The 10,872-nt window shown below is 48.3% G+C and overlaps 1 long non-coding RNA gene across 1 annotated transcript; it reads left to right on the top strand.

The window, feature by feature from the left end:
* Nucleotides 1-4,291: 4,291 nt before the first annotated feature.
* On the top strand, nt 4,292-9,802 carry LOC134475975 (uncharacterized). Its single transcript, XR_010047339.1, has 2 exons — nt 4,292-5,034; nt 8,743-9,802. It is a non-coding gene; the product is annotated as an uncharacterized LOC134475975 (long non-coding RNA).
* The last annotated feature ends 1,070 nt before the right edge of the window (nt 9,803-10,872 follow it).

Genomic DNA, 10,872 nt, shown 5'->3' with positions numbered 1-10,872 from the left:
GTTAGCCGCAGAGGGAGCCATCAGCAGAGGTGCTGGCTGGAAGCTCTTGGCTAAGTCCATGTAGTGAAAAGCAGAACGGGGGTTGGAAACCAGTGAGTGATTCAGGCTATTCTAACAGCCAAGCCAGGATCAGAAAGCCCATGATATTACAGGAAGACATGGAGCTAGAGGGTCCAGAAGTGGGTCAGTCATTGCTTCCAGCAATGGCATAGCCTGTAGATCAGGGGAGGCAGTCACTTTGCTCCCCATCCAACCACACCACATGTGTTACCACCTCCGCATCTCCTGCCTCCATCTGATACAGAATTCCTGTTCTCTCAGTCACCTACGGAATAGTCACAGGTGAGCACATTTGGAGTGGTGCATCTTGGATGACCCCCCAATAAATGAGAACTAATTATCAAAGAAAGCCTGAGTAATGTGATTTATCACACCTAGTGTCTGCACTTTAGCCCTGTTCTTCACTCGATGCCTTCTTCTTCATTTCACCAAAGGCTCTGCTCAAATTTGTCAACGAAGACAGTGTGTGAGACAACTGACGCTGAGGCTGATGGGAACCCTGTGGGCCACCTCATGACCCAACCCCTGTTACCGCTGGAGGAAACCCTATAGATCACTGTGGGATCTCGCTGGAGACTGGAGGCTTGTGATTAGAGAGTGATGGATTCCTGCTCTCTTGAGAGTTTGCGCCTGCCGTCTCAATCCTTTAGTCAAATAAATTTGAGCATTTTGCTACATTTTCAGGCTGCACTTTAATTTAGTTTACCATCCAGAAGCTTTTGTAATTTGGCTCTACCAGATGGATTCCATTCATTTTCAAGCCCACAGATATTTGTGGAGATCTAGGAGTGTGCCAGGCTCTTCAATTGGGAGAAGAATGATGACATAAATATGTTTTTTGGGTACAATTCTCTGGACCTGTTTGCATTTAAAGGTAAGAGCACAAGTGGTTTACTGAAGGTGCAATACAATTGTTAACAGAAAACAGAGACGGAAATAACAGACGGCCTGAAAACATAGAATAAGGTACTGGAGAACATGAGAGTTGAGCAGGGAGTGACAAAGAGCAGAAGGGGGTCAGGCAGAGAAGGGATGGCAGGCGTTGCAAGGAGGAGCAGGGGGTGTGAGGTAGGGCGGTGTTTTGCAGCAGTGATGAGGAGCATCCTGGAGGACTCCATGGTTATGTGCATGGAGGTCAAAGAGGAAGCAATGGTCGGAAATGCAGCATGTGATGACGGGCTCTGTTTGCCAGGCTACAAATTAAACAATGCATGATTTTAAACATTAAGGTGTGTTAATTGCTTTGCATCACTCACTCTCAAGTGTGTGTGTGAGTATAGCTATCTAGAGCTCTAATCTGGCTACATACTTTGGCAGGAGGGATATCTTCTACGGAGGCCACATGGAGCCCCAGGGATGCTCTCATCTGGGTCTCCTCTTGGGATCAGTTTTGCACAAATTTACCACATGGGGTGTGCACTTAAGATTTTTGTCTTCCAGGTTTCCTGGGAAGGAAAAAGTAGATGGAATTATGGGTTTTAAGAAGTAATACTTTGTTTTTGAATTGCAGGATGTGTCAGGAGGCACTGAGGAGGACGCTTTCCCACAGTACTGCTTCTCTTCACTGTGGCCCATGTCATCACGCTCCCTGTTGCACCACACAGTGCCCGAGACCAGTGCCCTCCTGGCCTCATGCTGTTCCTGCTGACTTCTTAGGAACAGCACCTTTCTCCCCATTCACTCCCAAATCCAGTCGCATCCCCCTTCAGCTTCCAGAGAAAGTTCCAGACTTCTCCCTGTAGTATATTAGATAAGACTGTCCAGGAGCAAGTTCTAATGCAAACATTCCTGAGCAAGTGACTCTTTAAGTTATGTTCTTAAGAATAACTGGTGTAAAATTGAGGAGTCAGAATGGAATATGAAAGTGGGTTCAGGGCCAGGTTGTTCCTGTTGGGCACCACGGAGCAGACACTGCGGCTCGAGGTCTGTCTCCGTAGCAAGGAGCTGAACTCTCAGACTGATCAGTCCTGGGCTGCTAACTTCTCCCAGAGGGAAGTGTTGGCAGTGCCAACTGCCAGGTACTTCCGATTCTCTGTGCCTGAGGCACAGCTGGTCCAGTAGTCCAAGGCCAGGCCTCTGCAGACAGTTGCAGATGGAAGCCATTAAAAAGGAAAGGCAGGCAAGCTGGAGGCTATACACATCGTAAGTGGATAAAAGGGTTCAAGGGTTCTGGATGGATCCATGACAGCATGCAATAGCATTTCACATGCTCCCCATGTGCCAGCCAGACTGTTTTGTTCTGTAAAATTACGTGGGAGTTGTTTTGTCACTTTCTCGGAGAGTGAACCTCAGTTTCTTGTGAGTGTTCTTTAGAGTCCAGCCTACAGCAGTGCACACAGAATAAAAGGCCACCCTCCCTATTAATCTTGGATCTCTAGGAGGGTTTTCAACCAATTTGTCCACTTGAGATTCCTCCAAACCTGACAAGCTAACTAAAGTCCAGGAAGATCTTTACACAGTGAATATCAATTTAAGGGGCCCCTGGAACCCTACACTATTCCTCGGGGTCTCTAATGACTCCAAGAATACTAAAGTGTGAGAAAAAACATCCATCAATTCAATGATAAAACCTTAGGGATGATGACTAATTTATTCAGCTGATGGAGAGCATCATGGGACCCTTGATGACTCTAAAATGCAGTTTGCCAGCATGGAGCCTGTGCAGATGGAATAACTCTGCCAAGTAATGCATTGGAAACCACCTCAATAAGCATATCTTAAAATGGATAGTAGGAAATCAACTTTCAGCCACGTGGGGGACTTTTCCTCCTTTATTTGTCTATTTCTCTTATATGGACAGCAATCTAGGACATTTACATGTGAATGAAGCCTGGGACATTTCCTAACTAGAGCACTTTTCCACCTACACTGATGAGAGCACAGTGATATCTGTTGATTTTTTTTTTTTTAACCCAAATCTGAAATGGGTACCTTGCACACATGCATATATTGCTTCCCATATATGCCTTTTTATCTTTTCTGAAGGGAAAGCAAATCTGGGAGCAAAGTCTGCTGCTTGAACGCATAACTGTCCCTCCTATCTGTTGCCAGCATTAAAGGAGGGGTGAAGCCTTTACACATGAAAAACTTACAGCTAAGCCGGGGCTCCCAGGCTCTGCTGTTTGGCAAGAGCAGGTCAGCGCCACCCTGTGGCCTCCTTTTGCTCCTCTCCCCAACGTGTCCTCTTCCCCTGCATTTCTCTAGCCCACAGACTTGAGGTGCTGGGTCTCTAAGGCTTGCTTGAAAGTTTTTGGTTGTAATACTGAGAAAGGACAGCCAGAGTGATCTGATTCTTAGGTTACATGTGTGTGCCATTCATCAAATGTAAAAGATGGAGAAATTCCACTTGTCAAGGAAAACTCTCACTATCTAACAATGAATGTACTCCTCACCTGCTCTCTGTTCATTATGTGGTGTATTTTCTTTCAGGTTTTTTTTTTTTTTTTTTTTTTTTTTTAATCTCAGGAATAAGAAGATCAAAAGCAACTCTGAAGTACTGAAGGTGCTAGATTCTAAGCAAGTTTTCCACAGAATGCTTTGCAGTTGTTCTTGCAGTTGATGGAAGTCAGAATCTGCACATTTGGTAAAATTTTTCCAAGTTGCCAACAAGAGATCCCAGCAACATGAGACTACAATTAACTGTAACAAAGAGCCGTGGGCAGGAAAAACAAAAAAACAAAAAACAAAAACAAGCTGACACCAAGTTTTATTATTATTATTATTTTTTTAATATAAGCCTACCATCAGGTGGCTGCCTAATAAAAGCTAGCAGTTCTTTGAGATTCCCGGATGCTATGAGTATAATGAGCAGAGAAAGCAGAATCATTACCAGATAAGAAATATTTGTTGCCATTTTGTCCGTGATGTAAAGGATTCGGTGTACTTGAGCCTCAGCTAAATGGTTGACTGGTCTGAGCTATTACTCCATAGAGGGAGAAGGATCCGGAGGGTCGCTCAGCATGTGTTTCTGCTGCTAAGTGACTGATCATTTCTCAGTGAAAGGAACTAGGTCAGGCTTTAGCTACAGCATAGGCTGTAGACTTGATTGAGATCCACTTTGGTTTTGAGCTGTTGAGCAGGCCTAACAGTGCCTATGGAGAAACGTTGACCAGTACTCCCAAGGAGAGTCCTCTTGTTTTCCTGATTATTAAACTTCTTTTCACCACGGAGACCTGAGTGGTGCTCACCTTGGAGACAAGGGTCTCCTACTTTAGGTCATGGTAAAGAGCTCTCCATGCTCAGCTAAACTTCCTTGACTCCTATTTTCTAATTTTATCATCTTAGAATGCAAAGACCATATTTCTTTCAAGGAAAAGTAAGCAATCAGAAATACCATGCCAAGATCTGCCTCAATAGGAGTGAGATTCATTTCATCTTTTAATCAAGGATGAGTTGGCTCATTTGTTACCATGTGTTGGGAGCCGCAGCCCCGAGCCCGGTCGCCTCACTTGGCGGACGTGAGGCCTGTAGTAAAGAGTGAGGCCTGAGGTAGATTACCCCTCCCATCGAATATGCTAGTTTCCTGCTTACCGCGTAAACAACCCGCTCAACAATATAGTCTGCCTAGCAACTGATGATGTTAGCCAATCAGCTTGCCTTGCTTACTTTAACATGATTGGACACTGTATCCGTATATATACCGGTGCCACCCCTGGGAGGAAGTAGAAGCCAGGTAGAAGCCCGGAAGTAGAAGCCCAGAAGGAGCCGCAGAGAGCGGACCGATAGAGGCTTCGGGGCAGACTGAAGCACAAGAGGAGCCGCGGAGAGCGGACCAAAGGAGGCTTCAGCTGGGAGAACCCAGGGCAGGCTGTACGGAGAAGGAAAATAAAAAGAAAAGGTTGTCCACTACCAGACTATGTCGTGTGTCCTTCCTGCCGGCCGGGAGCGGACATCGACATTTGGTGGCCCGTACGGGGACTGATCACCCCCGCGACGTGGAAGTGGACAACGCTCCAGTACAGAGCTGCGAGACAGGTGAGTTGGGGATAAGCCTGGGCTCTGGGTGGCGCGCACCTACAGGGCTTTTAGACTCCCCTCAGGCTCACGCGTAAGTGGCGGATTCCTTGGGCCTCACGCGGTGAGTAACATATTAAAAAATGGGAAACATGCTAGGTAGCGGCACTAAGAGCGAGGGTGGTTGTGGAGAAAGCTCTCAAGAGCTTACAAAAGTACGCAGGGTATCTGAGCAGGCCCAGTCAGGGAGCTCCCGAGAGGGGTCCGTCAAGGGGAACAAGGATGCTAAGGAGGAGGACGGGGCTCTAGCCTCGGAGTCGTCTGACTCCGAGGACGAGGGAAAGTTGAATGGCAAGGAGGCCAAAGAGACCAGCTGTCAGGAGCCTAAGTCGCTCAATAAGGAGTCGCAGGGTTCTTTTCCAGCGTTGCCCCGCGAATTGCGCTCTGCTCAACCTGGTCTGCGGAGGAGTAGAGAGCTCCTGAGTGCGCCCCGGCGCGAGAGGGAGGCGAAGCCTTCCGCCCCACCTTGGGGGCCGTTTCCGGAGGCGATCCCTCGCCGCGGGGCGGCCGCCCGGGAGCTCCCTTCCTCTTCGCCAGAACAGGAAGTGATGCACGGGCCCCCATTTTCCGCCCAATCACGGCCGCTGTCTTATGCTCCGCCGCCGGCAGGTCGGTATTTTTACAGGCGGCTTTGGCAGGGGGGACGCTTGTCTCATGAGGTACATCCACCTGGGATAGATAGTGGCCCCTACGGGATATTTCCTGTACAAGTAGCTATGGGCCAGGGACGCAATGTATGGGAGCCTTTTGAGATAAAGCAGATTAGAGAACTTAAAAATGCAGTTACAACCTTTGGGCCGACTGCGCCTTACACCATTGCCATGCTGGAGAATCTGTCTTCTGGGCCCCTCACCCCCGCGGACTAGATTCAGCTGGCAAAGGCCTGTCTGCCCTCGGGCAGTTACCTGGATTGGCGAGCCTGGTATGCAGAGTTCTCTGCCGAGCAAGCTGAGAAAAACGCCAATCGAGGAAACCGGGGGTGGAACAAGAAAATGCTTATGGGAGAAGGTCGGCACGCTGATGACCAGACCCAGTTCCCCGGCGCTGTCTATGAGCAAATCAATGCCATAGGACTCCGCGCCTGGAAGCAAGTAAGTGGTGCTGGAACAGCCTCCTTGTGTCTTTCAAAAATAATTCAGGGTACCACAGAGCCATTTGTTGACTTTGTGGCCCGAATGCAAGATGCTGCCGATAAGATATTTTCTGATCCGGGAGTGGCTCAACCGCTGGTAAGACAGCTGATTTTTGAGCAATGTACAAAGGAATGCAAGGCAGCGATAGCTCCTCATAAGAACAAGGACCTCAATGCCTAGATTAGGATATACAGAGAGATAGGGGGGCCGCTCTCCAACTCGGGAGTGGCTGCTCTCCTGGCCGCGGCTGTACAGCAGAGGGGACCTCGCGGGTTAGAAGGGGAATGTAAGGCTAAAGGGTGTTTTGCCTGCGGAGAGCCAGGACACATTAAACGTCACTGCCCAAACAATGCAGATGCTAGGCCTCGTCCTAGGAATGAAGAACCATATGTTTGTGGGCGATGCAAGAAGGGATCACACAAAGCTGAGGAGTGTAGGTCGGTCTTTGATGCTCAGGGCAACCGTATTTGTGGACAAGATGCTAGAGAGCCAAAAAACGGCCAGAGGGGGCCCCCTTCGAAGGCGGGCCCCCGCCCCAGAGACAAGACAGCTCAGGGTGGCAGCCTTCAACAAGGGCCACCCCTGGGTCAGCAGGTGTGGACCTCAGTGTCGCCTCAGGACTTATATTAGTGCCTGATATGGGTGTTCAAGTGGTTGAAACCACCTTTAAGGGACCGTTACCCGAAAATTCCGTGGGTCTGGTGATCGGGAGATCCTCCACGGCCCTTCGGGGTCTCACAGTAGTCCCGGGGGTCATAGACTCAGACTACACAGGACATATTAAAATTATGGTTCAATCTCTTGTGGGTACTATGGTAATTAATAAAGGAGACAAGATAGCGCAGCTCTTGCTGCTCCCCAGTCTCCACAAGAGATTTCCCTCAAAGCAGAAAATTAGAGAAAGTCAAGGTTTCGGTTCCTCAGGGGAAGTCTTTGAGGGACTCCATATGACACTTGATAAAAGGCCCATGCTCTCACTTAAGGTCAATGACAAGAATATAACAGGGCTCCTAGACACAGGAGCTGACCGTTCCATTATCTCCAAAAAGGATTGGCCTTCCAACTGGCCCACCAACACTGCAGATAACACGCTGCAGGGCCTGGGGATGATGTCAGCTCCTCAGGTTAGTGCTTCAACCCTGCTCTGGTGCGATGAGGAGGGTCATCAGGGCCATTTCCAACCGTTTGTGTTGCAGTTGCCAATGTCTCTATGGGGAAGGGACATCCTCACTCAGATGGATGTCACGCTTACGTCAAACTGCTCCCCCCAGGCTAAGGATATACTCAGGAACCAGGGATATACCCCCGACAAAGGCTTGGGCAATGCCCTACAGGGTCGGACATCCCCAATACCAGTAGAAAACAAAAAAGGTAGGCAAGGATTGGGTTTTTCTTAGGGGCCGCTGAAGAAGCTCTCCTACCCACTTCGATCAAAATCACCTGGAGATCAAATGATCCGGTTTGGGTACCTCAGTGGCCCCTGCCTAAGGAGAAGCTATTAGCCTTGTCAAAAATAGTCAGTACACAACTTAGATTAGGACACATTAACATTGTCTCCGATTCTAGGTATGTGGTCAATGCTATGCAAGTGCTTGAGACTGCCGGTTTAATTAGATCCACTTCCACAGTGGCTGGACTGTTCCTGTCTATCCAGACATTGCTTCAAAACAGACACCATAAGGTCTTCACCACCCACATAAGAGCACATACATCCCTGCCAGGGCCTATGGCACAGGGGAATGCGGCTGCTGACACTGCCACTCGCCCGTTATGGATTTTTACCTTACTAACACCAATCGAGCGAGCCCGTGCCTTCCATGATAAATTTCATGTTAATGCCAGGACACTAGCAAACCATTTCCATGTTTCTAGAGCAGATGCACGAGATATCGTGCGACTATGTGACTCCTGTGCCACATACAAACCTGCCATACCGATGGGAGTAAACCCTCGAGGTTTGATCCCTGGTGATGTTTGGCAGATGGACATCACACATATACAGGAGTTTGGGACTCTTAAATATGTTCATGTTTCCACAGACACCTGTTCTCGCGTCATATTTGCAACAGCAGAAACAGGTAAAAAAGTGTCTAATGTGATCAATCATTGCCTGGCGGCTTGGGCCGCATGGGGCAAACCAAAAATATTAAAAACTGATAATGGACCAGCCTATATAGGCAAAGCTTTCAATGAGTTCTGCAAAATGATGGAGGTTCAATTAAAACATGGTATCCCATACAATCCCCAAGGTCAAAAAATCATTAAGAGGGCTCATAGAAGCCTCAAAGAAATTTTACAAAAACAAAAAGGGGGAGTAGGCCAAGGCCTGGCCCCAAAGGCACGATTATCCATGGCACTATTCACACACAATTTTTTAAATTTAAATAATGATAATCGCTCCCCAGCTGTGGAGCACTGCAACCCTTCCCCCAACCATAAAGGGTGGGTGAAGTGAAAAAATGTCCTGACAGGACAATGGATGGGCCCGGATCCAGTGGTCAGCTGGAACCGAGGCGCGGTTTGTGTTTTCCCACAGGAACCGGGACGAGAACCACTGTGGATACCGGAGAGACTGACACGGGCAACAAAGCCCTCGACTAAAGATCAGACCTGCCCTACTGGAGATCCATCACAGACCAACCAACAAGATGAATAAAAATAGCGGTAGCCCGAAATGGACAAAAAGATCCTCAGGCATATGCATGGCTTGCTCGATTGGCCCACGACCGAGTCTAGATATGGCGGGCATCCTTCATTCTCCTCCATAAGGTGACAATACACAGCAGGGTAGATGAGTCAATGACGGGTAAGAGCGTGCCTCCCCAGCACGACTCGACCTAAGCCAGGCCCTACCCCATCCTGCACGTAAGCCGCTGGACTGTTAGATGCTGCCCAGGTCTAAATTTCTCTCCGAGGGGATTTCTTTACGGAGAGGAAATGAATGCAAGCTTGTGTGCATCCAGGTTCCGTCCAGTTTGTGCCTGGCCCTAGAAAAAGGACGAGGGCCTCAGGGCCTTGACAGACCATGGGACGGCCGACCAGGGTCTAAGCCAAGGACCTACGGTGGGCCTACGCATAGGGCATAAGCCTCTGCACCCAGTCCAGGAAGGGCTACGATGCGCACATTTATAAAAAAAAAATAAAATAAAAAAGGGGGAGATGTTGGGAGCCGCAGCCCCGAGCCCGGTCGCCTCACTTGGCGGACGTGAGGCCTGTAGTAAAGAGTGAGGCCTGAGGTAGATTACCCCTCCCATCGAATATGCTAGTTTCCTGCTTACCGCGTAAACAACCCGCTCAACAATATAGTCTGCCTAGCAACTGATGATGTTAGCCAATCAGCTTGCCTTGCTTACTTTAACATGATTGGACACTGTATCCGTATATATACCGGTGCCACCCCTGGGAGGAAGTAGAAGCCAGGTAGAAGCCCGGAAGTAGAAGCCCAGAAGGAGCCGCAGAGAGCGGACCGATAGAGGCTTCGGGGCAGACTGAAGCACAAGAGGAGCCGCGGAGAGCGGACCAAAGGAGGCTTCAGCTGGGAGAACCCAGGGCAGGCTGTACGGAGAAGGAAAATAAAAAGAAAAGGTTGTCCACTACCAGACTATGTCGTGTGTCCTTCCTGCCGGCCGGGAGCGGACATCGACAACCATGCAGGTTCCAGTTGTAACTTCTGTCAGGGTCTGCTTCTTCTACAAGAGCCATCTTGTCCTTTCCTGGGCTCTTCCTGGGCAGCCGATGCTCAATGACTGCTGAGGTGGAAGTGGAAAGGCCTGGCCAATTCAGTCCTAAACAGGACAACACTGAAGAAAATGCTCTCGTTTGCCCTCAGGGCTGGCCAAGCTTTGCTGGCCTCTACTGCCACTTCTCTTCTTCCTTTGCTCACTGCTTCTCTTCTTCACTTTCTTTCTCATTCCTCGTAAATGTTTTGCATTCCAAATCCCATCTCAGCATCTACTTCTGAAAAACTGAACCTAGACCACCTTGTATGAATCAGAATACAAAATTTCTTTTGAATCAGCTTCTCTAGGAACTAGTTTATAGGTAAGGACAGAAGAGATTTGACTTTGTGGGAAGATTAGCTTGCTTTTGCTTGGAAGCTTTCTGCTCCTGGGAGAAAATCATGATTTCCAGACTTGCCTAAGCCAAGTACATCATGTGTCAGTTTTACATAATGGTGGAATGGTTCACAGTTTCCTTGGCTTGGCAGCTAGTGTGGAGTTTAAACTCTGATTACCATGAATTGCTGGAGATATGTGATCACCAGTTAACCCAAGAGCAGGTATTGTGTTTAGTTACAGAAGTTAGAGCTAGTTTTAAAAAAGAATCGAATAACTTTCCCAAAGTACATGGCTTCCCCTAAACCCTGCAGACTTTATCTGAGATCTCTTGGGTCTTACTTGTCACTCCAGATGTATCCAAATTTGTTAAGGACATTGGAAACACAACTGACCCATAGTATTGTAGAAATCTGAACTGCCCTACTTCCCATCAAAACTTACAAGAGAAAGCATTTCTTAATCAATCCTGAAAGCAGCTTAGAAAAGGGGGCAAATGTCCATGGCCAGATTCTCTTTACCATTGCGTTTCAGAACAATTTTGACAGTTTTGTCACAGAGCAAAGCAGAACAGTATAAAAACACCTGTGGTGGTGATGGTGACTCACCCA

The sequence above is a fragment of the Cavia porcellus genome, unplaced genomic scaffold, assembly GCF_034190915.1.
Source record: "Cavia porcellus strain 051 isolate PalLab524CR breed Dunkin Hartley unplaced genomic scaffold, mCavPor4.1 scaffold_1, whole genome shotgun sequence".
Classification (NCBI taxonomy): domain Eukaryota; kingdom Metazoa; phylum Chordata; class Mammalia; order Rodentia; family Caviidae; genus Cavia; species Cavia porcellus.
This window is presented reverse-complemented; position numbering and strand designations above follow the sequence as displayed.